Here is a 19563-nt window from a genome sequence, read left to right as displayed (position 1 = left end):
TCTGAGTTTGGTACCTACCTTCTTGTGCCAGAATCACAGAGCTAACTGGGGGGAAAGAATGTGCATGCCTGTCTAAGGGTAGGTCTACACTACGAAATTAGGTCCAATTTATAGAAGTCGATTTTTTAGAAATTGATTTTATACAGTCGATTGTGTGTGTCCCCACTTAAGACCATTAAGACCATTAACTCGGCAGAGTGCGTCCACAGTACCGAGGCTAGTGTTGACTTCCGGAGCGTTGCACTGTGGGTAGCTATCCCACAGTTCCCGCAGTCTCCACCGCCCATTGGAATTCTGGGTTGAGCTCCCAATGCCTGATGGGGCAAAAACTTTGTCGCAGGTGGTTCTGGGTACATGTCTTCAGCCCCCCTCCCTCCGTGAAAGCAACGGCAGACAATCATTTTGCGCCTTTTTTCCAGGGTCCCGTCCACCGGACCCACTCAGCCCGCTGCCTGCCTGGATGATCGGAACCCTAGGCCGGCAGTGGGCTGAGCGGGTCAGCCCGCTGCTGGTCTGGGGCTCCATCCGCCGGCTCCTGCCAGCCAGGGTCCCGCTCAGCCCCGCTCAGCTGGCAGACCTCAGTGAGGTCAATCAGGGGTGCCTGGACAGACATGGCTATCCTCCTCTTAGAGCACCGAATGGGAGTGACTCCAGGTCATTCTCTTCTTTAAAAAGAACAGGAGTACTTGTGGCACCTTAGAGACTAACAAATTTATTAGAGCATAAGCTTTCGTGGGCTACAGCCCACTTCTTTGGATGCATATATATGCATACGTATATATATATGCATTCCAAGAAGTGGGCTGTAGCCCACGAAAGCTTATGCTCTAATACATTTGTTAGTCTCTAAGGTGCCACAAGTACTCCTGTTCTTTTTGCGGATACAGACTAACACGGCTGCTACTCTGAAACCTCTCTTCTTTAAGTTTCATCTCATGGAGATTCGGTCCTGCCTGGAATATCATGCAAGCTGGAGGCTTCTGCCTCAGGCTGCTCTCCCAGCCAGCATTACCACGCTGTTGCACCTACCCCAGCCTGCCCCTTGCTCCCATGGCTCATGAAGCCTGGACAGTAGTAAGAAGCAGTTCAACTTGTGGAATGACAAATCCAGAACGAAGGATTGCACTCTATGGGCCACATTAAGATTATTTCAGAGTCCTAGATAGCATTAGACCCTATAAAAGGCTTCATGAAAATTTTCCCCCGCCCCTAACAAAAATGTTAATTTATCAGAGCAGCTGAAAGGGTAAGGAACCCGGGACTATAACTGAGAGAGCGCTTCCATATTATTTAACTCATAATTGATATAATTCAAAGTAAAATTTCACAGCGTGGTCTATTCTAAGACCAAAAATTGCAGGAGAGGAGTCAGGAAAAGGAACAGCCTCCTGTTTCCGCCCGGTTTCAAACCAGTGACATTTCGTGTGTTAGGTGAACGTGATCACCACTACACTACAGGGCTTTTGTGTGTTAGAGGAATGTGATAACCACTACACTACTTCTCTTTTTTTTTGCCACAGACTTTGCCAAATGCACAGGAATGTTTTCTCTAGCTACAGAATGTCTATATCTATGGCAATGACTATATCTATGCAATGTCTATATCTATGGCCTTCCTGCTCACAAAGCGGTCATGCCCCTGCCCAAGGCTGACACAGCGACCTGGCTCAGGCAGGATCACTAGCGAGACATGATACTTTTGCCGTTAAGCAAACACAGCAATTCTTTCCTGGCCTCTGCCACTGAATGCCTCCATGCATTACGCTGTGCCCTATCAGTGCGGGAAATGAGCTCAGAAAACATGTCATTGTGAGTGCGTTTTTTTCGCCTTCTAATCTGCGATAACCTCAGGGATGGAGATGATAGGGGGAACGTAGACACATTCTGGGGGGACTGCATGGTCACCTGTGCTGCTGAGTGCTGCTGAGTTCGCCACACTGGCCAAACAGGAAATTAAATTCAAAAATTCCTGGGGCTTTTCCTGTGTACCTGGCTAGTGCATCTGAATTCAAAGTGCTGTCCAGAGTGGTCACAATGGAGCACTCTGGGATAGCTTTTGGAGGCCAATACTGTCGAATTGCGTCCACACTACCCCAAATTCGACCCGGCGGTGTCGATTTCAGCGCTAATCCCTTCATCAGGGGAGGAGTACAGAAATTGATTTTACGAGCCCTTTAAGTAAAAAAAAATGGCTTCGTCGTGTGGATAGGTGCAGGGTTAAATGGATGTAACGCTGCTAAATTCGACCTAAACTCGTAGTGTAGACAAGGGCTAACACAGGTATCCTGCTCCCTTTAAAGACTATGATAAAACTTGCATTCACTGCCATGGTGCAGGGCTCATCTTTGGATGCACAAGATTCTGCCACAAGCAGCACTAAAAGGAAGAAAAAGGCTGGAATAGAGCATATAGTAGAAAAATAGTTCAGTAATCACATATGCTATAGGGGGAAAAAACTATTATAAATTGAGTTGGACAAAAATTTTTAGCCAAAACTTTTATTTGCCCCCCCCCAACTCTACCCCCCCCCCAAAAAAGCAGTTTCGGGTTTACTGAAACATTTCACAAATTCATGCTGATTTCAGCAAATCATTTTCATTGGAAAAAATTCAGAAGTTTCATTTTAACATTTCTGATTTTTCTTCTTTTTTTCATTTACCAACAGGCTATAGTGTTATTTTCACACTCTCTCTCTTTGGCCTAATTAATATTTAATTATTTCTACCAAGTGGAACAGCTCCAACAGGAGAGATTGAAAGAGCCCCCCAAGAATACCTTACTGCCCAGTGGCTAGGGCACTCCCCTGGGAAGAGGGAGACCTGAGCTTAAGACCCTGCTCTAGGGAATTTTGTGAATCTAGTCCTTCATTTCCTCTGCTTTTATTAAAAAACATTTAAAATACTGAAACAAAATATTTAATTTCACATTAAATATTTTGTTCAACCCACAGAACAGACACAGATACACAGACACACACACACACCCCTGTTTCTGGCTTTTTCAATTTGCCAAAAATTCTGAAAATTTTCAGTTTCGGTTCAACCCAAACTGAACTTCTTTTTTGACTTTTCAGAACTTCCAGTAAACCAAAAAATAAGTTAATCACACAGTCCTAATTGTCATCAGATGTCTTTAGTACCATCTATGTGGTAATAAGAACTCCTTCAGCATATTCAGTGATTGCTGATCTGTAATAAAGACAAGCTTTTTCACAATTCACACTTTTTTCAACAGCATTCCCATTAAGAATCCAGACTGCAACATCTTGGCCATGTTAATGGCATTTCTCTGAAACTCAGTACACAGACGGCTAGTCTGCATATGGAAATTTTTATGACTGTTTAACCTACTCTGAGCAACAGAGCATTAGAAAGAATGAGTTCTCTTTCAAATGCTCTTCTTTTTGCCAAGATCAGCAGGAGAAGCCTAAAAATGAGAGTTTTCAAAAGCAAAGTTTTACAGGTTCAGCTGCTGTGTTATCTAGTCTTTTAGAATATTGGAAAAAATGCTTCAGAGACTCAAGATATCTAGTCTGACAATTGCCACACATGTATTTGCAATAAACACTACTTAAATACATGATCTACATCAGCACTGGAATGAGTAGGATGTTTGCACTATTGATTTCACTAGGATACAGTGCTATTAGGATGCAATTACTGGAGTGATGTACATACCCTACATATGGTGTAAGTACAGAGGGACAGAGATAAAATATCATGGGTTGCCAGTCTATATTCCAAACTGATCACATAACAATTCATGTGAGACATTCCAGCAACCATATCCTAATGACCTAGTACTAGTGCACAGGAGTGAAGGCAGAGACAAGGAGCCCATCCTTCCTTGTATATCCCATGCAGAGGCCAAGGGGAATCATAGACACAGTCCTTCCCCACTACACGGCAATTAGTAGAACTAGTTAGGCAAGGCGAAGAAAGAGAATGGTCCAACTTTCCTCTTCCCTCTGCACACTGAGAAGCTGAAAGAGTCCAACATGTCCAAGAGCTCTCTCCAGAGCACAGCAGTTTCACACTATCCCTATTCAAGGCAGTGACTACCTTCCATGAACTAATCCTATAAAGTTTGGGTTCTGGCTACTCAAGAAAACATCACTCATTCTGTGCTTCCACAACTGAGCACAACAAATGTATCATGCTAGTAGTCCCTAGACGTGGGCACCTAAGGTCACAATAGGTTTTTATTGTATGAGAAAGAATGGCTAGCTTTTATTTAATGATAAGAGCAGTTCAGACAGTAGTTTCAACTCATCTCTGAATTCTGTGAGATTTTTCTACTTGGTTTGATTTTTAATTCTGCAAAAGCAGAAGTTTCTTGTATGCTGGTTCTGCACAAATGTTATCTGTTATAAACAAAGGAAAGGATGCTATTTTGGCTATTGCAATCATATTCCTCCCGCCCCCAAATGTCAGCATATATCCCGTTGGCAAGTTCCATAGATTCCTCATCTATAACAGAGGTCTTAAAAGTTAAAGAACCACAATAAGAACCATTAAGTGGCTAGCTACTTGACTAACACCTTCCTCTACTTCTATTCATTGTTTTCATTATGTGCTAGATAACCACTTCAAGTGATGGCGAGTATATTACCTGAAAGATAGTGCATCACAATCTGACACAACATGCTTTAAGAGCATACTGGGACAACACAATGCAACGCAGTATGAAACTTCAAAAATTAGTACTTGCTTTTAGCAAACCAACTGTCCTCTAAAAGCAAGTAATCTGAATTATTTAAGGGCAATTTTGATCTGAGAATAATTCCCTTGCAGCTTTTGCCTTTGGGAATGCTGTGTCTCCAGATACAGTGTCCATTTGGTTACTGAGACTACAGTTTAGTCCCTTGTTTTAAAAACAGGCATTTTACAAATCTATACATTGCTTCTTCTATGGTCTCATGGTCAACTTTTTTTTAACTCAACAGCTTCCCCATTAAAAGAAAAAAAAACATTAAAAAAGAAAAGTTCTCATAGTCACAGGTGAATGGTACAGTAGTTACAGCTATGTAGATAATCAATTATCCATAGTTTCAAATTTCTCTCCTTATAGCTGTTGTTCAAAGCCTTCTTGACAGTGATTTTTTTTTCATGAAAGCTTAACTACTGTGTGCAGTAATTCATTGATTTAGGAGATGTGCTGTAAGAGTGTTTATATTTTGAATTTCTGAGAAAAGAAAATGTGAGCTATGGGACAAAATGAAAGATTCTTTCGAGGAGGGCAGCGGTACAAGAATTATAGTCAGGCCTCTTGGTTTTTACATGAAAAAAAGGAGTTTATTTTAAGAGACAGGAACAGCAGGGCACTGAATGCTGACAAAGGCAAGAATATAGTATTCATGTTCATGAATAGAACAGTGTTAAATTCTGGAGATGTTCAAGGGCACAGTGAGGAAGTGTATGTTTACAAGACGATCTCAGACTTGTAAACAGGAGGACACTAAACATGAAGACAAGAGTTCATATTCCCGAGAAGTGTATTCTGCATAAGATGTCCTGCTTTTTAGCCAAGAATCACACATTTCTGTCTGCCTAAAATTATTTAGAGACATAGCCATTGTTCCAGTTGATAATGAGATAAAAGCTTTTGTAGGGCATCTCTTGAGAGCATGAGGGCTGGTACAATTTTGACAGTTCAGCAGTACTGAAATTCTGAAAAGGAAAAATTGCAGTTTTATTTATCTTTACATTTCATTACAAAAATACTAATAGCATCAGCAGGATTAATTTGATGGTGGGATTAAAGGGATGTTGAACTTTTAATGAGACCAATCACATTTTTTAAAAGAATTTGAAGCGTCACCAGGAGGGAGCCTACAGATTGATTTGAGAACAACCTGAATGTGAGTGTGGAGTTGCGTACCAGTAAGAAAATTCTGGCAGAGTTCTTTGAATTCCCTTTAATCTCCAATAGCACAATCTAGAAGTCCATTAAAGAGAAAGTTATAATGTTCCAGGTTAGGAATTAAAAAGTAGTACATTAATTAATATTCCTGTGTCACTGTCTGAAGGGAGAGCTTTCAGTCTATCAGCATTTCTGAGGGAATGGAAGGTTGATATGATGACTGCAGAAATAAGTTCACTAAACTAGAGCCTTTGATAATGCTGGTTATGTACAAAAGCCTTGGAAACAGGAACAATGTTGTATATAGGAGAGTGAGCATTGTACTGTGGATTCATCAAAAGCAGTTTCACTTCCAATATGTCATTCACATGTTTATCTCTAGTAACAATTTGAACAAACAAAGACAAACAGCTGAGCAAACTGGTGGTGGTAAATTAATATGTGTCATCTGAACAAAACAAAGAATATGGTATTCTGAACGTTTATATAAACATATACAGGCAGATAAAAAAACCCAAAGGATATAGAATTGAATCGTTTGTATCCCATATAATCTCAGAAGACAAGTGGATAAGCAATTACCATTAACAGAGGGCAGGAAAATCAATCAGGAATCACGCCTAATAAATCATAAGCTATTCATTAAGCTGATCATAAACACAAACTATTCAACAGCTTTCTACAGTATCTGACTATCACCATACAACCCAAATATGGATAGATTGTGAACAAGCACGGGAGGCCTATTAATGCAGCAGCAGCAATTAATCAAAAACGTACATTACTGCAACAATTTGTAAACCTGAGCAGTTTTTGTACTGTACAATAGTATGTTTAGTGGTTCCACATGTTATGTGGTTCACTGAACATGTTGCCATGTACACACCAGTCCAGAATTTAAAGCCTGTTGATTCAATGATTATACTTCTGTTCCCAAGCAGTACATCGGATCATATAATTCAGAGGATATATCAGATCATTCTATCTATCTCCCGCAAATGCATGATTATTTCCTATAGCCCACTTTTTCAGTGTTGTGTCAAGTCTAGTTAGCTCACCTCTAGTTTTAAAATTTCCAAGTGATTTGGATTCCACAACTTCTCTTGGGAGACTATTCCACAGCGCAATACATACTCAGCCTATGACTTTGATAATTACATCCCATTATTCCTAGTAATGTCCATGTAGCCCACTGAACAACAGATCCTCTCTTTCCTTATTATCTAAGGGTTTCAAAATATTAGAGTGGTGTAATGTCTCCCTTAATTGCAGCTAGCCAATTTAGACATATGTGCAGTCATCACCATTAAAAGAAGTCAGTATTTGCCAGTAGCAATCAATCTGAAATACCATAGCAGTTTCTCCCTGTACTTAGAATAATAAATAACTAAAGAAACTATATGGTATCCATCAGTGAATGTTGACTTTTTAAGCAGTGATCACTTTAGTTATTTTAATCTCACTTTATTCTTCTTTCCCTCAAGCCATATACATTCAGTGCTCCTTCCTGAACCCTCAGCAGTTTATCATTCTTTTCTAGTAATGTGGTCCCCAGAAGTCAATGCAAGATTTCCAGGTGCAATGATACCAGAAGCTTACAGAGCCACCCCTGTGCTCCATGACAACATGCCTTTTTGTAGTTTTGGCCCAAAACTTTTGTAGCCATATTGTATTGAAAATCATGTTTCATTTGTTGGCCATAGGTCTCTTTCAGCAGTATCTGTTTCCTAGGTTTCTCCCTCTCCTTGAATGTGTTTCAGATTATTTTCCCTGATGTATGAGTTTGCATTATTCCAAACTGAGTTCCATTTTGTTATTTTCTGCTGAAGGATCTGGCCCATAGTGTTTAAACACAAATGTGAAATTAGTGCTCCTTGGATTAAGATCAGCAACTGATGTCAAATTTCTACAGTATCTACTTGAAAGGATTTCATTATTATCCAGCATATATGTGTGTGTGTGTGTGTGTGTTTTATTATTATTTTTAAATATAGGTAGCTAATCATTTCAGAGAGCTTATTCAATTAAAGGCAACAGTAAAAACCTCCCTATTTTATACAAAGAGAAAAGTTTAGCTAAACTAACCTTATGATTTATTTAGCTTTTTATTGCTAACCACTATCTTTACAAAAGAAGAGGCACAATAAACTGTTAAACAAGGTCTAGCATTGTATATTCAAATTTGTTTCACTTCTCAAGGGAAGTAATTATGCCCTCTATTCAGCACTGGTGAGACCATATCCGGAATACTGCGTCCAGTTTTGGGCCCCCCACTACAGGAAGGATGTAGACAAATTAGAGAGAGTCCAGCGAAGGCAACAAAAATGACTAGGGGGCTGGGGCACATGACTTATGAGGAGAGGCTGAGGGAAACTGGGTTTATGTAGTCTACAGAAGAGAAGAGTGAGGGAGGATTTAATAACAGCCTTCAGCTACCTGAAGGGGGGTTCCAAAGAGGATGGAGCTAGGCTGTTCTCAGTGGTGGCAGATGACAGAACAAGAAGCAATGGTCTCAAGTTGCAGTGGTGGAGGTCTAGGTTGGATATTAGGAAAAACTATTTCACTAGGAGGGTGTTGAAGCACTGGAATGGGTTACTTAGGGAGGTGGTAGAATCTCCATCCTCAGAGGTTTTAAGGCTCGGCTTGAGAAAGCCCTGGCAGGGATGATTTAGTTGACAGATTTAGTTGCGGTTGGAGCAGGGGGTTGAACTAGATGACCTCCTTAGGTCTCTTCCAACCCTAATCTTCTATGATTCTATGATTCCATAAAAAATTGCTAATTTCAACCATATAATTCAGAATCTAATCTTTTTTTTTAAATCTGACCAGATCTGCTATTCCCAAAGAAACAATACAGTGTGCCTTATCAGTTATACCTTAGGACACAGCTCTGCTAAACACACAACATTTGGATATATTTATAGTGAAAACAAGAATAAGTATTATCAAAGAACAGAAATTTAAGTGATAGTGAGTAAGAATATTGGAAACAAATGGTTATGTATAAAACAAAATCATAAACCACTTTCTAGAGACGGCACTTAATAACAAGTTAGCCTCCTGCCTAAAGAAGCTGATCTCACCCAAAGTTCTCTCCAGTGTTTTCAACCAAGCCTGGCTGAGATCTCTTTTTCATGAAGCGAACTGTGTTCCACTTATGTCCCAGGTGTGGGATGCCAGGGTGTCCTCTTTGCCCCCAAATATACCAGAACACACTTTGGATGTGCACCTCAAGATAGGGTTCCCCTTCTCCCCCAAGGTTTACCTCTTCTTGTAGGCTTCCTTCTAAAGTTTTCCCCTCACCATCAGCTTTTCATTAGCATTTGACTTTGGCTGCCCATTGTGAACCAGACAATACTCAGTTTACATGTAAACAGACTGATGGATAAACATCTCTCTCCTGGAGAAAAACCCAATTTTTACCTTTCCTGGTAACCAACTCTCAAGTTTCATAAGAATATAATTTCCAGTTATATATATATATATATATATATATATATATATATAACTCCTTACATAATATCTGTACGTACATTTCACAATTATCATGATGACCAGTGTGACACCAGTTTTTATTTGGGACCTCACATGACACTCTTTGTTGAACTAGAATGTACATACGAGGCACAGGAGATTCCTATAACCCTTATGCTCCCATTATGCCCTCTGTTGGCATCAAGAGGTCCCTGGGTCACAACAGCATCTGGCAAAGTTACAAAATTGTTATAGCAGTAGACAAGAATCTTCTTCAGCTGGAAGCAAATGTCTACATGTTGAATCACAGCAATAAGATATTTTTACAGTTTCACGCTACCCCTCTTGGACATTTCTTTTCACTAGGCAATTTACTCAGTGTAGCAGCCTGTTTTGGGCAGCAGCATGCTCATCCTATTGATCAGCAATAGCCCATAACTGCATGGACATCACTGCCACATGCAGGAGCCCCGGGAGCAGCCATCACAGTGCTGGGCTTTTTTCCTGATCCTGAGAGATATTTAGACTTTTTTCCAGAAAATACTGATTTGTCAAAACTGTTCGTGGGAAAGATTTCAATGAATCTTCTGATTAAACATTTTAAAAAATTGAAATTGTCAAAATGTTTCATTTGGACAATTTTCAAACAAAAGATCCAGTTTTGGTGCAAAGTGACTTTTTATTTAAGAACTTAAGTTAATTTATAATAAAAAGAAAGTGATAGGTCAAAACTGAAAAGAAACATTTTAACTGGCCTGATATGAATTATGCAGTGTTGTTGTAGCTGTGTTGGTCCCAAGATAATGGAGAGACAAGATGGGTAAGGTAATATCTCTCTAAGGTAATAAATCCAATAAAAGATTTTACTTCACCTACCTTGCCTCTCTGATATGAATTTCTTTTTCAGATTATCAGTTCATGAACATTTTTGAGGTTATGACTTTTTGTACCAGGTCAGGATGAGAAAAATTTTGAAATTTCTAAAGTTCTCCTGGGATGGGAAAACTGCTTCCTATTTCTGACCAGACAAAAATGAGAGAACCAGGCAACATCACCATCTCTATGGCTGTCTCCTGTGCAGCTTGTGAGATGTAACAGTTACTATGTGCCTAAAACAGGCTATGTAAACAATAGACTCTTGTTTGAAAACTACTTGTTTCCTCACTTCTGGGACCATTAGAGAACCAACGTAATAAATAAAAATAATACAAATAGTAGACTAGGACTTGCATTTTTCAAGAGACAAATGAAACTGATCTCAAAGTCTTTGAGAAATGCTCTAATTTTAGACCCCACAATTTTTGAGTGAGTTCTAAAAATAGTAAACTAAGTCCCCTCATGTCTCCCCCCTTCTTGTTTACAGTATCTTACGCTGGGTTCCCACGCTACCAGGGTTACAAAGGATGTCACTTTTTCTTGGCAAGCAAACACATGTGAAATAAAAACATCACATTTATAATGAAAGCAACAGGACTTGGCAACAATGTTAACAGTGTTTTAAAGGGACAGCTTCTTATCTCTGATGTACAGTGCAATGCCTTGTAGCTTCATATTAATTTTTTTTTCTCTTTGTGAGCACGGTTTAAAATGCAGGAGCATTGTAATCTAATATTAGATTACTCAACATTTTCAAAATGGAACATTATAAGAACTAAAAAAAATCAAATTAATTATCTTAAAGTTAAAGCATAAAAACAAAACAATGTAGGCAAAGGGGTAGACAGACTGTCTCTTCTTTTCCTCTTGGGGCAGATTTATTTTTAGTATGGCTTCAGCCACTTCCCTTGGAGTGGCATTTTCTTGGACCCATCACTGCCCCCTTGCTAGCTTGAGTAAGGACCTAGCACTAATTAACTGGGTCCTGAAAAGGAAAGGTACTTAGGCAGCATCTATTCACTGGGAGATGTGGAATTTACCAATGAAGAGGGAAAAGCTGCAGTGCTTTCTTGAGGCATCGAATGTCTGTGCATTTTTATTGTGGTTTTCTCTATTCATGCCTGTCTGTGTTTTGGTAATCCTGCCTTTTCAAACTTTTACCCCACTGACTCTGCTGTTCGCTCCAAAATTCATCTTATTGTTATTTGTAAGTGTAATTTATTTGCTTTTGATCTAAGTTCTCCCAGACTTGTCTCCACTCTTATCCTCCTCTGCACCCTGCTTTCTTTTCTCAGCTGCCTCTATTAGAAATCATTTCTCCAGATATTATCTATAATGATTGATGGTCAATAGCTGTGTTGCTTCTAATATTGCTGACATCAGGCAGGCAGACAGGCAGACAGACGTGATTTCTGCAGAAGCCTGCAAGTCATGAGGTTCACTAAAAAAAAATTAAACCCCTCATGTACACAAACAATTGGTGAAGTTTGCAAGTAGTCCTTCATTTTTAGAAATTAATTAAGATAATTCATGTGGGTAAGCAAGCTTGTCAATTTTATTTCTGAAAAGAGGGGAATTTTTTTGGCTACTCCCTACTTGGCCAACCTTCTAAACAATCCTTGTGTTCAGGCTCCAGAAAGAATGTCCTACCTGCCGCCTTCTGTACTAGAATTAGTTCTTGTTAACAACCGCTTATAGCAAAAGAAGGGGGCTCTGTCAAAACAGAAAAAAAAGAAAAATGAAAGGGGGATAATATTGCCTAAGGTAAAGCCATACGAAACAAACTTCTGTTTGAGAATGAAAGATTATTGCTACTGCATGACAGGCATAATACCCTTACCATTTCCCTTTTCAGTAACAGCAGCTAAATTCTCATAGGACTCAATGTTTATGCTCACAAAAATCAATTCTCTCTCTTTTATTAAAAAATTATGTACAGTAAATTGTAGCTACAACACAATCTACATGGTTTAACATACCCTGCTTTGATTTACTGTTCCATTCATAATCTGTTGATGATTAAGCTTCTCAGAAACAATCCACCAGCTATTCTAAGTGATATCAAGTTGTTTGTTTTTAATCTGCTGAAAATCATCCTGTAGACAGATGCATTATTGAAGAATTACATTTTAATTTATTTTCATGCAGTGCCTGTGATGGGCATTTGGATTAACAGAGTATGATAATGTTTCTTTATGCCTGTATCATTCAAATCAGAAATTACCTGCATACACAGTCTCTGATGGTGGTCAAAAATCATACAAAGAACTGAGAATAGTACTTCTTAATATCACACAGCCCTGCTGCTCATCAATGAGTCTTTTTCTGTTCTAATGCTTTTGTCATGTATATGAAAGTCATTATGTAGTTTAGAAAACAGGAGATGAAGTGAAAGAGGAAGATCAGGGACCTGGGATACATTAATATTCAACCAGCGTCAAAGATATTTCCCTCGAGGGGCTCCTACAGGCCACACTGTTATTACAGTGCCTATCCATTATCTTGTGCTGTACTTGGTATTAAGACAATAATGGAGAGAATAGGATTATGTGCAGACGATAGGAAATGTGAAGGCAATTCAGCAAGATAGGAAATGAATGGAGACATGATTCTTTCATCGAAGCCAGGGATGGTTTAGCATAGGGTAAGAGAGAAGATAAATGAAGCAAAATGAAATCTTTACAGGTTAGCAAGGGTAAAATGAATGTTTACATATAATCCTATGAATTTAACCTTTTTGATACAGAATATCATAGCATCTTTCTTTAATACCCAGGGGTATGTGCCTTAGGAGAAGATCCATTTTATTCTAAAAACCTCACTTGATGCAGGGATGGAAGATGACTAGTGCTAATTTGACAGAGGTGGCCTTAAGTAGTGGATGACCTTTTAACTCACTCTAAGAAAGGAGAAATCCTGATTGTTATTTAAAGGTTTCTGCATTTCAACTTCAGGCCCAGAAAACAACAGTCCTGCTCCTTAATGACATGGTGAAGAACAATAAATGCTGCATGAGAGAAGGACCCAGCATAACTATGAGAAACATTGATTCTCATGTTTCAATGTTCACATTCTTTTTCTATTATATACCTGTTAAAGTTAAGGGTTGAATCTCAGAAAGATACACAATTCTGTGACTGATAGTGAGTGACTAAGGCTAATAATTTTGGAAGCCCAGCACTGTGACTGATAGTGAGTGACTAAGGCTAATAATTTTGGAAGGCCGGTATTACATTATGATAATGATGAACAAAGATGGGACCAGAGTGTCATTTACAGACATTGTTCTGGCTAATTTCTTTCATACTTTTTAATGAGAATAAGGCACAAATATCTACTGACAACAGCACAGTGCCAAAAGAGACACTTTTTGTCCTCTAAAGCAGTGTTATAGTTTATCTTTTTAAATAGTTCTCAATCTTTACATCAATTAGATTACAATCCAGCAAAACAGATCAGCAGTATGAGAGGATCCTAAAAACAAACCAGACTCCAAAGGGAGAATGGGGTAGCTATGCCACAATGAATAGAGTGTATATTCTGTTTCTGACTGGGACTTGTATGGATTTGAGGCAATGGAACGTTGATTAATATATCCTTTACAGAATCTAAATGAAACCAAACATACTTAGTGTCCTCACAAAGCTGTTCTCAGCTGACAAAAAATATTTCCTCAGACAAGACACAGCTCCAGGCTTTTAGGAGAATCAAAGCAGAGACATATAGACAATCATAACACTATTGACTACTGTGTGCATTTTCTTGCAAGTTTGGCCCTGCTACCTACACAAGGTAATAGAAAGCAGGCATGAAGAGAACAAGAAATTAGGACCTCCATCAGCATATGGGCTTCTGTGTTATTCTTTGGGATACCTAGTTTTCGTCAGCTGGCCTCCTGTGTCAAAGATGACTCCATACTGCTCTCTACTGTTTTCTACTTAGTAGCCTCTGAGCCAATTTTCTTTTATAGCATTTTCTTTGTTCTAGGCCCTGCTGTTTGTCCATCATGGTTTTCCTTGACCAGTACTTCTGTTTAAAGTATAGAGTTTATTGATCTTAGTTGCTAATTCTGCTTTGTGACTGAATTCCTTCTCTGGCTTTGCCACTGCTCCCAGCAGATCTAATTCTCTATTAGCCTCTATCTTTTCAAAGTTGGTGTGATCATGGAAGGACAGTCTCCTATGCTGCCAGCTCACATCACATCTCATTTGAAGATTTTGTGATAATGAGATATTTTATTTTTTAAAGTTTCTCATCTTGCAGGATTATAGGACAGATAAGATTCTGAGATGGTATAAATCAGTGTAGCGCCACTGAAGTGAATGCCAGGTTACCTCAGCTGAGGATCTAACCCTATAAGCACCATGCTTAGTTGCCAAATATTTCAAACCTTAAAATGTATGGCACCAAAGTCTGAATGGTCCAGAGGCAATGGCAATTAACAGTCATGGAATATTTTAAAATAACTAAAGAAACAGTCCTTTGAGAACTTTTATTCATAATATAAAGGAAAATGTTAAAGAGAAATATCCCTCCCCCCTAAAATGTTGTATTGCCCAAAAGTAAAGAAATTATAAGAAATTATCCTGGTCTACTCAAGACAAATTCACCCCTGCTAGGGAGAAATCTGAATATTTCATAATATATATATATAGGATGTTCCAGTGAAATATTGACCATGAGCCATTATTTTGAAATAATGTGAGAAATACATTACCAATCACAAGAATGAGTGAAACGTCATGTGAGCTTGTATGATGCCACCTCTGTATGTCTATAGCATATCACTATTTACCCATAGATAGAAAGTCCATTTTATTCTAGAGTAGTGGTTCTCAACCTACGGTCTATGAAATGTCAGTGATCATAGTAGTCATCATATGGAAAGATTTTGAGGACTAAGCAAGGCATGACTAGGGATTGGGAATGAAGGTGGTCTTGAAAAGGGGTCTTTTATGATTTGAGCCACAGAATTAAAAATGTTGGAGAACCACTGTTCTAGAGTTTGTGGCATGCTTTACCACAATTGAATAGAAACAGAAAATACAAAGTCAAATCAACATGTCCACCTAATCCTAATGGCAGAACTTTGTTAAATGCTCTTGAGGACGATGAAACTAAAATGTCTTTTATGTCACATACACATGCACACACTCTCTTTCTCGCACATACATTCATTTGATAGATACAGTACTTTTTAATTAACCACAAATGTATTCTGGAGAATGAATTATTGTGAAATTATTCACTCGCTCCATTGCTAGGCAAGTACATGTTACGTACTGTCACACCAACCCATAAATTACTATATAACAACTCAAGAGCTAGCTCATCAGATAGTGTAAATTGGTATAGCTCCACTGAAGTTAACGGAGTTATGCCTATTTACACCAGCAGAGGAGCCAGATATTTAAAAAAAACCATATACAATTATTAAATATATACACACAAGTGACTGACTGACTAGAATGTTGGGTGGTTCTCCCAAATTTTCCCTTTACCTGGCACTGCCAAAATGTATGTAAGGCTTCTTCTATCCTCTGTGCTCATCTTCTCTTCTTTCCCCTCCCTTTCTTCCTCTCTGTTCCCATTTTCCCTTCCTTTTTTCTCTCCTAACTATCCCTTTCCATTTTGCTCTTCTGTGGAGAATGAGGGAGTTGTGTATTATTTTTATAAAGATCATATGCACCTGAGTTTATCAGTTTGATATTATCCTGCCTTACGGCATAGAGTTAGATTCAAAGGAGCTGTTGGGGGAAAACAAACAGGAAACAAAGCAATGTTAGAGATAAGGCTCCTTAAGAGGAAAATGGAGGAACTATTAATTGGGGAACGCCCCTGCCTGCCTCCAACTGGGCTAGCAAGGTCTACCCTTCCCAGGTCTGATCAAAGTGGATACTAAACCACTGTCGTATCAGCAGTGCCTAGAGATGAGTCTCTGACAGATACCCAGAAAGGAAGTGAAGAGAAAATCATTTCTTCAACAGGCCCTTGCCTCACCTCTCCACAGTCCATGACACAGAGAGCAATTGATACTGGGACACCCCTACAACTAAAAGAGACAGGCCCTTCCATCGCGGTCCCATATCCCAAGAAATTAGAATGGCTTCCCCACAACCCAAGTTTTTTACCTCATCAATACAAATATGTATTCACTCAGCACTTTCAGTTTTTAGTTTGTGTTGGTTTTTAGTTTGCACTGTGTTATAGTCAAAAAAAGATTTACAACTCTATTTACTACATGGTTGAAAACAAATAAAAAAATCCTTGCAAAAAGGTGCTTGCGTGTGCACACACACACTTTTCAACTAAAACCTAGCCTCAAAGTAGGAGCATGATGCATTGCTGGCCCTGTGCCACTGATCAGTTGCAATATTTAACAGAGGCAACCTTTCTGGCTGTTCATAACATCTGTTCAGAAAGTCTCTCCATCTCCCACCCACCTTGCTGTCACAGATATTTTGCAAAATGCAGCAAGCAGCTATCACGCAAGGCAGATATTGCTCAGCAGCCTCCAGCCTGGTCATGAGGGACCATCACCTTTATTTCAGACTTTAAGTGCCCACTCCACCGTCATTCTGCAGCTCAGGGCATAGTTAAACAAGTCCTTTCTCCTATTCAAGTGTCCAGTAACAGTTCCATAAGCCAGGGAAGCGGAGGATAAGCTGGGTCTCCCAGAATGACAGTAGGAATCAAACCATTAATGTCCACAGTGGTCCTGGTATCAAAAATTCCTTATCTCATTGCAGAACACAGACCTGAGTTCCTAAAGATTCTGGCATCATGGAGGTTTCCAGCCCAGCCTACATTGCTATTGGTGAACCTTCCACGGTGATCAACCAGGCCTCACAGCATCATGAAAATATACCTCTTTCTGTTGAAGAACTCAGAGGCCTGGTGTGAGGACAAAGAATATGCACATGGTCCCATCATTGACCCCAATACAATTTTGGAACCCTAGCTATGAAATCCATCAATAATCTCCAAGATTCATGACCTGAGGCAACAGCACCTTCTTGATACTAAGGCACACCTCCATGACAACAGTCCAAACAGCTGATTCACCAACACCAAACTGGTTAGGCCTTGACCAGTTGTAATCAGGGGTGGCAAGCTTCCAGCTAGCATGGAAAAGCCTGTGATCATTACAAGGGGAGATCTTCTGTATTTGTTCTAACCCTGCAACTCCAGGGTGAGCTCTGCACTGATTTCTAGGAAAACGGCTTTTGTCATCCTGAGATTCAGCGGCCAGTGCTGGTCATCTCAGTTCTGCATCATTATCCTGTCCCCCCAGCCAGCGTTAGTTGGCTGGGCCCAGAAGGAGTGCTACACTGAATGAAGCTGCTCCAGAAAAAGTTCATGCACAAGTAACTGCTCAATTTCATCCTCCTCTTTCTTTATCTGTATCACTACAGCATAGCCGTGGCTATCTCCCAAGGCATCTGAAGAAACCTGGCTCGGTGACTGCCAAAATATGTGCATCAGCCTGTTCATATTAACAAACATCAGGATCGTCGTGCTCAACATGTTTCCTCTATGCTGCCTGACAGCACTTTAAAAGTGGTGCTGGCTCACAAAAGAATGATGGGATACAAGGAGAGGAATCATGTGAATTTATTAGTTTGACCCCCGCCCCAAGTCCCAGAATTCCAGTAGTTATCCCACCGTGTCCTGCAAGAAAAATCCCAGAATGCATACAGCCTAGTTGCAGAACAATGCACCATGGAATGTCTGCCCAGAATGCTATGTGCTTATTTCAAAAGAGTGCAGCCATGTGTGGACACAATGATTCAAAAGGGAAGTAGTTTAAGTCAGCATAGCAAAAGTGTTGTAGCAAATTTTTCAGAAGTTATTCCTGATTACATAAAGTGGAGAAAATGTAATCTGAAATAATTTTCAGGTGTAAGCAAGCCCTGAGACTAAATACTGCTTCTTCAAGGCCTATTATTCACTGGTATTTGATGCTGTGATGTACTGTACTGCGCAATTAAATGCTTTAAAGCCTTAAAAAGTTCAGGGCTCCTAATTACTAGAGCTAGTTAGAAGTTTTTCCATCATTTTGACAAAACCTTTTTTTAAATCTTATTAATTTTGGTGACATTTCATTAAAAGTAAGAGGAAAACAGTATAAAACTGTCAGAACGTCCCATTTAGACATTTTTGGATTTAAAAAAATCAAGATTTTTTTCATTTCAAATTTATATAAAAATCAAAATCAAAAATCAAAAGTACAGTTTCTACTCTACTATTTTCCAGAGAATTGCCCTCTCCCATCTATCATAACGACAGCTGAATTTGAGTGACAAACCCAGATGAACAGTCCATTGATTAGAATGTTTAGATGCTCTTATGGCAGGACATTTTCTGTGAAGGGACCTCAGCTTTGTAATTACTTCTCCTATTGGTCTCACAGAGCAGAGGCCCAGCCTGTTGAACTTCAGAGCAAAGTGTAAAGCCCTTTTTTATTTTAGCATTTCATATGGAGGCGAGCGCAGGTAATTTTTTGATAGGTTCAGCATTTATATTATATTTAGCATATAATTTCTGAGGTAAACTATATTTAGATAGCATCATGTAAATAATTCTGGATTTTATTTTTTAAAGAGTATGTGTTCACCTAGAAACAGTTGGATGGGCTTAATTTTAGACATTGAAAAAATTAGATTTCAGACCTGCCTTCGCAGCAGCAATAATATATCCTCTTTACAGTACAGTATATCTATTCACAAACCTAGTGTAATCAAAATAAAATGAGGGTTCCAACTCTTAGTCTTCATGTTTGGTACATCATGTCTATATTTTGCATTGGATAATGCAACATTCATTATACATGTCATCTTGTAGTTCATATTATGTACCTAATATAAGAAAATCAAAATTTTAAGTATAATTCTGCCCCTTTCTTAGTAGGGAAAAAAGGTTGTGCCTGCTTCTCTTCAACTCACCTGTGTAAGTCCATTGCCTTCAGAGCTACTTACACCAACCTAAAAGAGGAGAATTGGACTTGGGTTCATGTCTAGATACCAGAGAGAAACATTCACTTTAGGTATTTGTGTCTGCGGGAAACAGGTATTTTAATGCACATCTCTGTTACAAAATCTTTCTACAGGATGTGCACTGCTCTGTGATTTTCTGAATGTCATTTCAGTCTCTCTCCAAGCTCTAAGATACACCCGCATTTGCTCCAATCCCTCAGACAGAGATAAACACCTACAAGATGTCTATCAAGCGTTCTTAAAACTACAATATGCACCTGCTGAAGTGAAGAAACAGATTGACAGAGCCAGGAGAATACCCAGAAGTCACCTATTCCAGGACAGGTCCAACAAAGAAAGTAACACAACGCCACTA

Source organism: Chrysemys picta, chromosome 8 (assembly GCF_011386835.1).
Source record: "Chrysemys picta bellii isolate R12L10 chromosome 8, ASM1138683v2, whole genome shotgun sequence".
NCBI classification, from domain to species: Eukaryota; Metazoa; Chordata; order Testudines; family Emydidae; genus Chrysemys; species Chrysemys picta.
This window is presented reverse-complemented; position numbering follows the sequence as displayed.